This window comes from Oculina patagonica, chromosome 6, assembly GCF_052425735.1.
Source record: "Oculina patagonica isolate OP01 chromosome 6, crgOcupat, whole genome shotgun sequence".
Lineage (NCBI taxonomy): Eukaryota > Metazoa > Cnidaria > Anthozoa > Scleractinia > Oculinidae > Oculina > Oculina patagonica.
The window spans coordinates 5,993,524-5,999,523 of NC_135763.1; positions in this window are offsets into that span (position 1 = coordinate 5,993,524).

Sequence of the window (6,000 nt, forward strand, 5' to 3'; positions counted from 1 at the left end):
AGTTAGGTAGATAGATCTTCATGCTGTTTATTTTTATACTGTATGCGGAACGATTTTAAACCGTGTTTAAATAAAGTTATCTTATCTTAATCATTTTTTTTTATACTTAACTTTCTCCTTATTGTAAACTGATCGCAGAGAGCCCCCTCTTGTACCCTTTCTATTCGTAGTGTATATACTAGTTATGCAACGCTTTCGAGTGGTATACTATGGAATATCCCACGAGTCACTTGTATTTTCTCGGTATACACACGAGCCTTTAGGCGAGTGTGTATACAAGAAAATACAAGTGACAAGTGGGATATTCCATAGTTTACCACGAGAAAGTGTTGTGTAACTATTTTACACCATGCCATAGAAAATTCCCTTACTAAATTTCATCGAGAGTAAGATCGCAGCGAACGATGGGAAGGTTGTGTTGAATACCGTCGAATATACAACGGCTTTTCTGTATTATGATTGGCTGTATTTTCTATGGCATGGTATAAATGGTAATACGTGAGATCATGGAGAATTGCTTATTCGTTTAGTGTGAGCTTAGCCGTTTCGCAAATTATTCCACCATACAGGTATTTCTTACAACATGTCTACAAGAAATCAGGGAGAATTGCTGATTTGTATAGTGTGAGTTCAGCGTTTTCACAAATTATTCCACCATACAGGTATTTCTTACAACATGCCTACAAGAGACACCATCTGTACTTATGTCAAAGATCTTCGGGATATATTAGAGTACGTGTAAACAGCACCCGAAGACCTCGCGACTCTTACCGAGATTATACGAACACCTGCGATAGACTTCAGTGTTACTTAGCAGCGTGCAACGTTTGTCGAAATTAAAATCGTGGCATCAGTCCATTCACCGATTTTGGCCAAGTAAAAACCCAAGTGTGTAGAGGGGGCATCGGCTAATGTTGGTTGGAAGTCGTAATTGAGGAAATAATGAAAGTTAGTACTATTTAACAATTAGAATATGAGCTCGAAAATTCTATGAGTTAATAAGTGATGAGACCGCGGGCTTTCAAAACGCCATTATTTCGGATCTTCCCATAAACCTTTTTCGCTTGTTAAATTCTACGGAATACAGAGCACTTTACGGGAGATAATGTAAAGGATATTTCGGAAGAAAATTCTGTCTCGCTGGCTTTTCCTCGCCTTATCACCACGCAACAAATTTTCTCTTGGGACTCCCCTCCCCTTCCCCAAGGCCCTAGAGCCTATGCAGCCGGGGGAAGGGAGGTCGTGCGCTTACGTCAGAACCAAAATTTTTCAGTTTGGTGGGTTTTTACCAATATTTCTTAGGTATAGGGCTCCGCTCGCTCGCGCCGAATCCGCCCGCGCGAGCAACGCATAACTGCTACAATCCATATCATAATTTGTTAGAACAGTTGAGCCGAAGTTCAACTTCAGCTGTTCAATCATGCATGCCCTCTACCTGTCCAGGGCCGTAACCAGACCTTTGGCACAGACGAGGCAAGATCTTGTTAGGAGGTTCTGGGGGCATGGCCTCCAAGAAATATAGAGGACTAGGAGCTCTGATACTCTTTTGTAACACTTTTTATAAGGTATTTCTTAAAAAAAAATCAATCTTGTTCAACTAGTGATTATTTTCTTCCCAGCTAAACATATTTTGTTTTAAAATTTGGGTTAAAATCAAGACGAGGCAAGTGCCTCGTCAGCCTCTTGCTAGTTACGGCCCTGACCTGTCTCAATGTTGCCATAGAAATATTTTTTATCGCGGTAGCAACCAACTACTGATGCCATTTTGACTTTTTTCAACATTGAGGTGGAAGTGGGAGTACTGTATCTATAATAAGGACGCGGATTGCAACATAAAAAAACCCCGCAGACGTGCCGTGAGAGCTAAAGACACATTCAATTGTCACTGAGCTAAGCTCATGTCTAAAGTTACTAGCTTTAGTCCAAAGGTTGGAGCCTAAAATATCGTAACAAACATGTGTCTATAATCTTCAATTGTGTTTTTTATTATCGAGTTCAGTATTATTCTTGCGACATTTTTGCTGAGACGAGAGAGAATTTTACATGACTTAGCAAATATTATAGACCCTATGCAAAAATGGTTGTCATTCATTTCTGTTGTTTGGTCAAGTTTCTTAAAACGCTGATAGTGGCGCTTTAATATATATGAAATATTATGCTATTCTGAGAAGTTTCAGTGTTTTGGGTTAAATGGCTGCAAAGTTATGACTCATTCAAATTTAAGAGATTTGTATGGAAAAAGTCACTCTGGCCTGCTTAGCCTCGTTTTCATGTTTTTGGCAATATAAATACCCCTGTAACTTCCCAGTAGATGAAAGTATAGCCTTTAAACTTCATACACTGATTTACCTTGACTTTATCTTTGAGCTAGAGTAATTTAATTTTGTTGAGAAATGATTTTTCTGGGAGCTGAAAATTAACAGCCGCCATATTTGCATTGGGTCTATACCGACTTTAATTGGGATTGAGAACTTGTTACAAAAAGAAGAGAACCAGCTAAAAAAGAAGTAAGAGCAATTTTCTGCAGACGTGAGTCGTCGCACGAAGATTAACCTTGTCGGAATCAAGAACGTGTTAAAAAGAACAGCTTTACGTAATAATCAGTTTAGCTTTGTTTCAGTCATTTATGACATTGCCGATACTGTGATACTTTTTTAGAAGTTTATTTTTCAAGCGATTATAAATTGTATATTTTTAACATGGCCTTTTTATAGACCCAGTTGCTTTTTATAGAAAATTTTAAGAAGACAAAAAAGGGCCGATATAACTATATCTTATTCTACTTCCGTATTTTCCTGACGACACTGTTTCTTCCCCCTATTCGCGTAGATCTTTTTCAAGTTCAGTTGTTTTAACCTAAGCTTTTGTGTGGGTGACATCGCGCAACCCGTGCAACAGCGGTCGTGTTTAATTTTGGGGCTTACGAATTAGTGTAAATCCATTATCCTGCCAAATGAACTTAAGCTGCACAATCTTGGCTTCTTAACGAAGGATTTATATCGTATCCTGTTAGGCTTATTCGGATATTTTCGGGACGTGACTTGAGTATGCCCCTCTATCTTAAGCTGCACTAGAAGTTTCTTTACAATATACCGGGCCTTGAAGGCAATCTCGTTATAACTTCCTGAGGGCTGTGAAGATCGAAAAATAAAAATAGCCGACACCACTTGGTGACACCTTATGCATTGCTTGTACTAAAGTAATTATTAAAAAAAACAACCAGTGGAGTTTTCTAGCGTTTTTCATAGCCTATCTATAACTGTCGTTTTAGATGCGTAGAATTCGTCGATCAAGATTTGCGTGGTTGTAGAAAAGCGAAAAAGGTAGGGATTGTTTGGCGCTTCTCGGCTTTGTCCCTTGGAGAGAAGGCATGGACCGCGTTTTGTATTCGAGAGATTATCCCCTAAAATGTATCTATTTCTGCAACTTTGGCAGGATCGCATCTAGTTATACAGATAAACGTGCTTCAAAGAAAAACAGATTATCCAAAGAGCCAGACAGGTCACGCCCTAATCCCATTCCGTGTCGTGAATTCTAACTAACATCGTCCGTACGCTCACAAGTGTTCCGTCTTGTAGACCTCTTGATCTCAGCCTGTATTTAAGTAACCACACTAAATAATATTTCCTAGCAAAGCAGAATAATCCGCCATTAAGCATTTTTAGCGCCTTTTTCCGTACTCTTGACTCTTAACCCTGGAAAAGGTTTCCTGAAAGTTTTTGTCCTCTTTGTTGTGTTTTCTTTTTTTTTCTTAATCTTCACGCAAAGTAATTTGCGGTCTATTGTGAGACCACCCACCGAGTTCTGTAGAAAACTTTAGATCGAATCTAATCTGAGATCATGCCCTCCCTCCCTACTTTTTCCTACTTTTTCCCTCTCTCATCTTTGCAAGGGAAAAAACGCCTGATCGCAGGTTAGATCGAATCGTTCAGTGTAGACTAATTGTCTTCTAGTACGAGTGTTATCATTGCGCAATATTACGCTGACGAGATGGCTTTGATGTATTTTAAGTGGTCGGTTTGAGACACCTCTTTGTCCGGTGTCTTAACTCAGTTCTTGCCACCACAATCCTTCACCCCACTCCACAAAAATTACGGAAAGCCAGTTTTACCTGAAGGAAAAGACCGGTATAATTTTGTCACGTAAAGATGGAAAACTCTTCAGCTTTGATGCTGACCTGAGCAGCCCGCTGTAATACCCTGCAGAAATGTTGATCGCCTGTGTTAACACTGGAGCTTAGAAATCTTTCGCTGTGTTGATAAATAGTAAAAGAGTACTAAAAACTAGGAAACATGCGCCAATTCAATAGCGCGGATGGCCTTAGCTTTAACTTCATAGTTAATCCGGTTTTGCACACATCTATCGGTAGCCTGCGTTGCAGACGAACAAAAACCGGGGTTTTGTTCGTCTCAGCAACGCAGGCTAATCTATCGGCTAACCGAGAAAGTGTTTTATTTGTCCTTTGTTGTAACGAAGTTCTGGTCGTAGTACAGAAACTGATAATTTACAATTAGGAATCCAATCCAAGAACTGCTCGATTATTTGATCTCTTCTTATGAACTGCTGTGATCAGTTATTGTAGTTTTGTTTGAAAATATCTCTCGTGAATTCCATAGTTCGCGCTTTGCAGATCTTATGTCCATCAGGGACACTGATTTGAATCGCTGTAAATTAAGAACAAAGTTGGAAGGGTTCCGAGTTAGCATGCCGAATCTGTAACCTCTAAAAATAAGTTGACGAGAATGTACATTTGTATTGATTATCCTGGTGTATGTAGGTCAGAACGAGAGACAACCGTTGTCACAGATTTTAACCAAAATTAGACAAATATTGGGCAAAAGAGGTTAGAAATACTTTGCCAAAAGGCCGCTAAATCTACCCATGCAATTGCAAGACCTTTATCGCAACACACAACGATCAAGTTCCTTTTGTGGTCAACCACAACTTTGGACTACAGTAAAAACCCGCGTGTAAGAACCTAGAAATTAAGAACCTCCTGGCAGAAATTTGCTTCCTTAATACCCCAAAAGGTTCTTATATGTGGGGTTAAACTATTTTATTTATAATACAATAACTGTATTTTATCAAAAAGGATGTCTTTAGAGATCAAGAATTGCACAGGGAAGCTAAAAAATGCCAGTAAGTACCCCAAAATATAAGAACCTGTTTTGCCAAACTCTAAAAAAGCAGGTTCTTACACGCGGGTTTTTACTGTATCCCAAATCTCGTTTCAAAAACTTCTTTTTCCGGCAGTTGATACGTTAGCTGTGTCCGTCCGGCTGCGTATGTGAACAGACAGACCTCCTTTACTTAACGGACACATGGTGACAAACTTTTCTTGTGTGGTTAAAACTGTAGAACACGTCACAAGAAACTTCGTTAAATTTTCTTTGCTTAGTGGAAATAAGGCAATTTTAGTCTTAACCATCATATTCACTGTATTACTGTATAATAAACTTGAAGTTTCGTAACTGTAAGATTATCAGTCGAGTGTTCGTTGTGGTTGCTAAAATGACTGATAATCGGTTGATAAAAATGACTGAAAATTGATGACCAACTGAAGCCTCGAGTTGACGCAGTGGCCATGTGGCTCGAGTCAGACGAGACATGTTCGCTGTTGGTTCGCACTTAGCTGCTTAGTGTTCTGATGCATTTCCTCCATGTTTTCCAGCTATACTGTGGACACAAAACAAGAGTTCAAATAAACCTACAATACATTTAAGTACTAAAAGCCAAAAATACTTTAAAAAGGATAAGCCCACAATACTTTGAAAATGCTTTTAAAAATACCCCTACCTAATATTTACGATATAATCTATTCGCTACAGAGCTCAAAGCAATTACTTTTATTAGTAAAATAGTCCGATAGATTCAATTTTCCGAATTTGTTTTTAAAAATAGCTAGATATCGGAGTTTTGTTCGTCTCAGTGCAACGCCGAGGCTAGAGTAGGCGAAACTGTCAGATCTTTACTTTGTAGTAGCGTGGGCTTACTATCGCG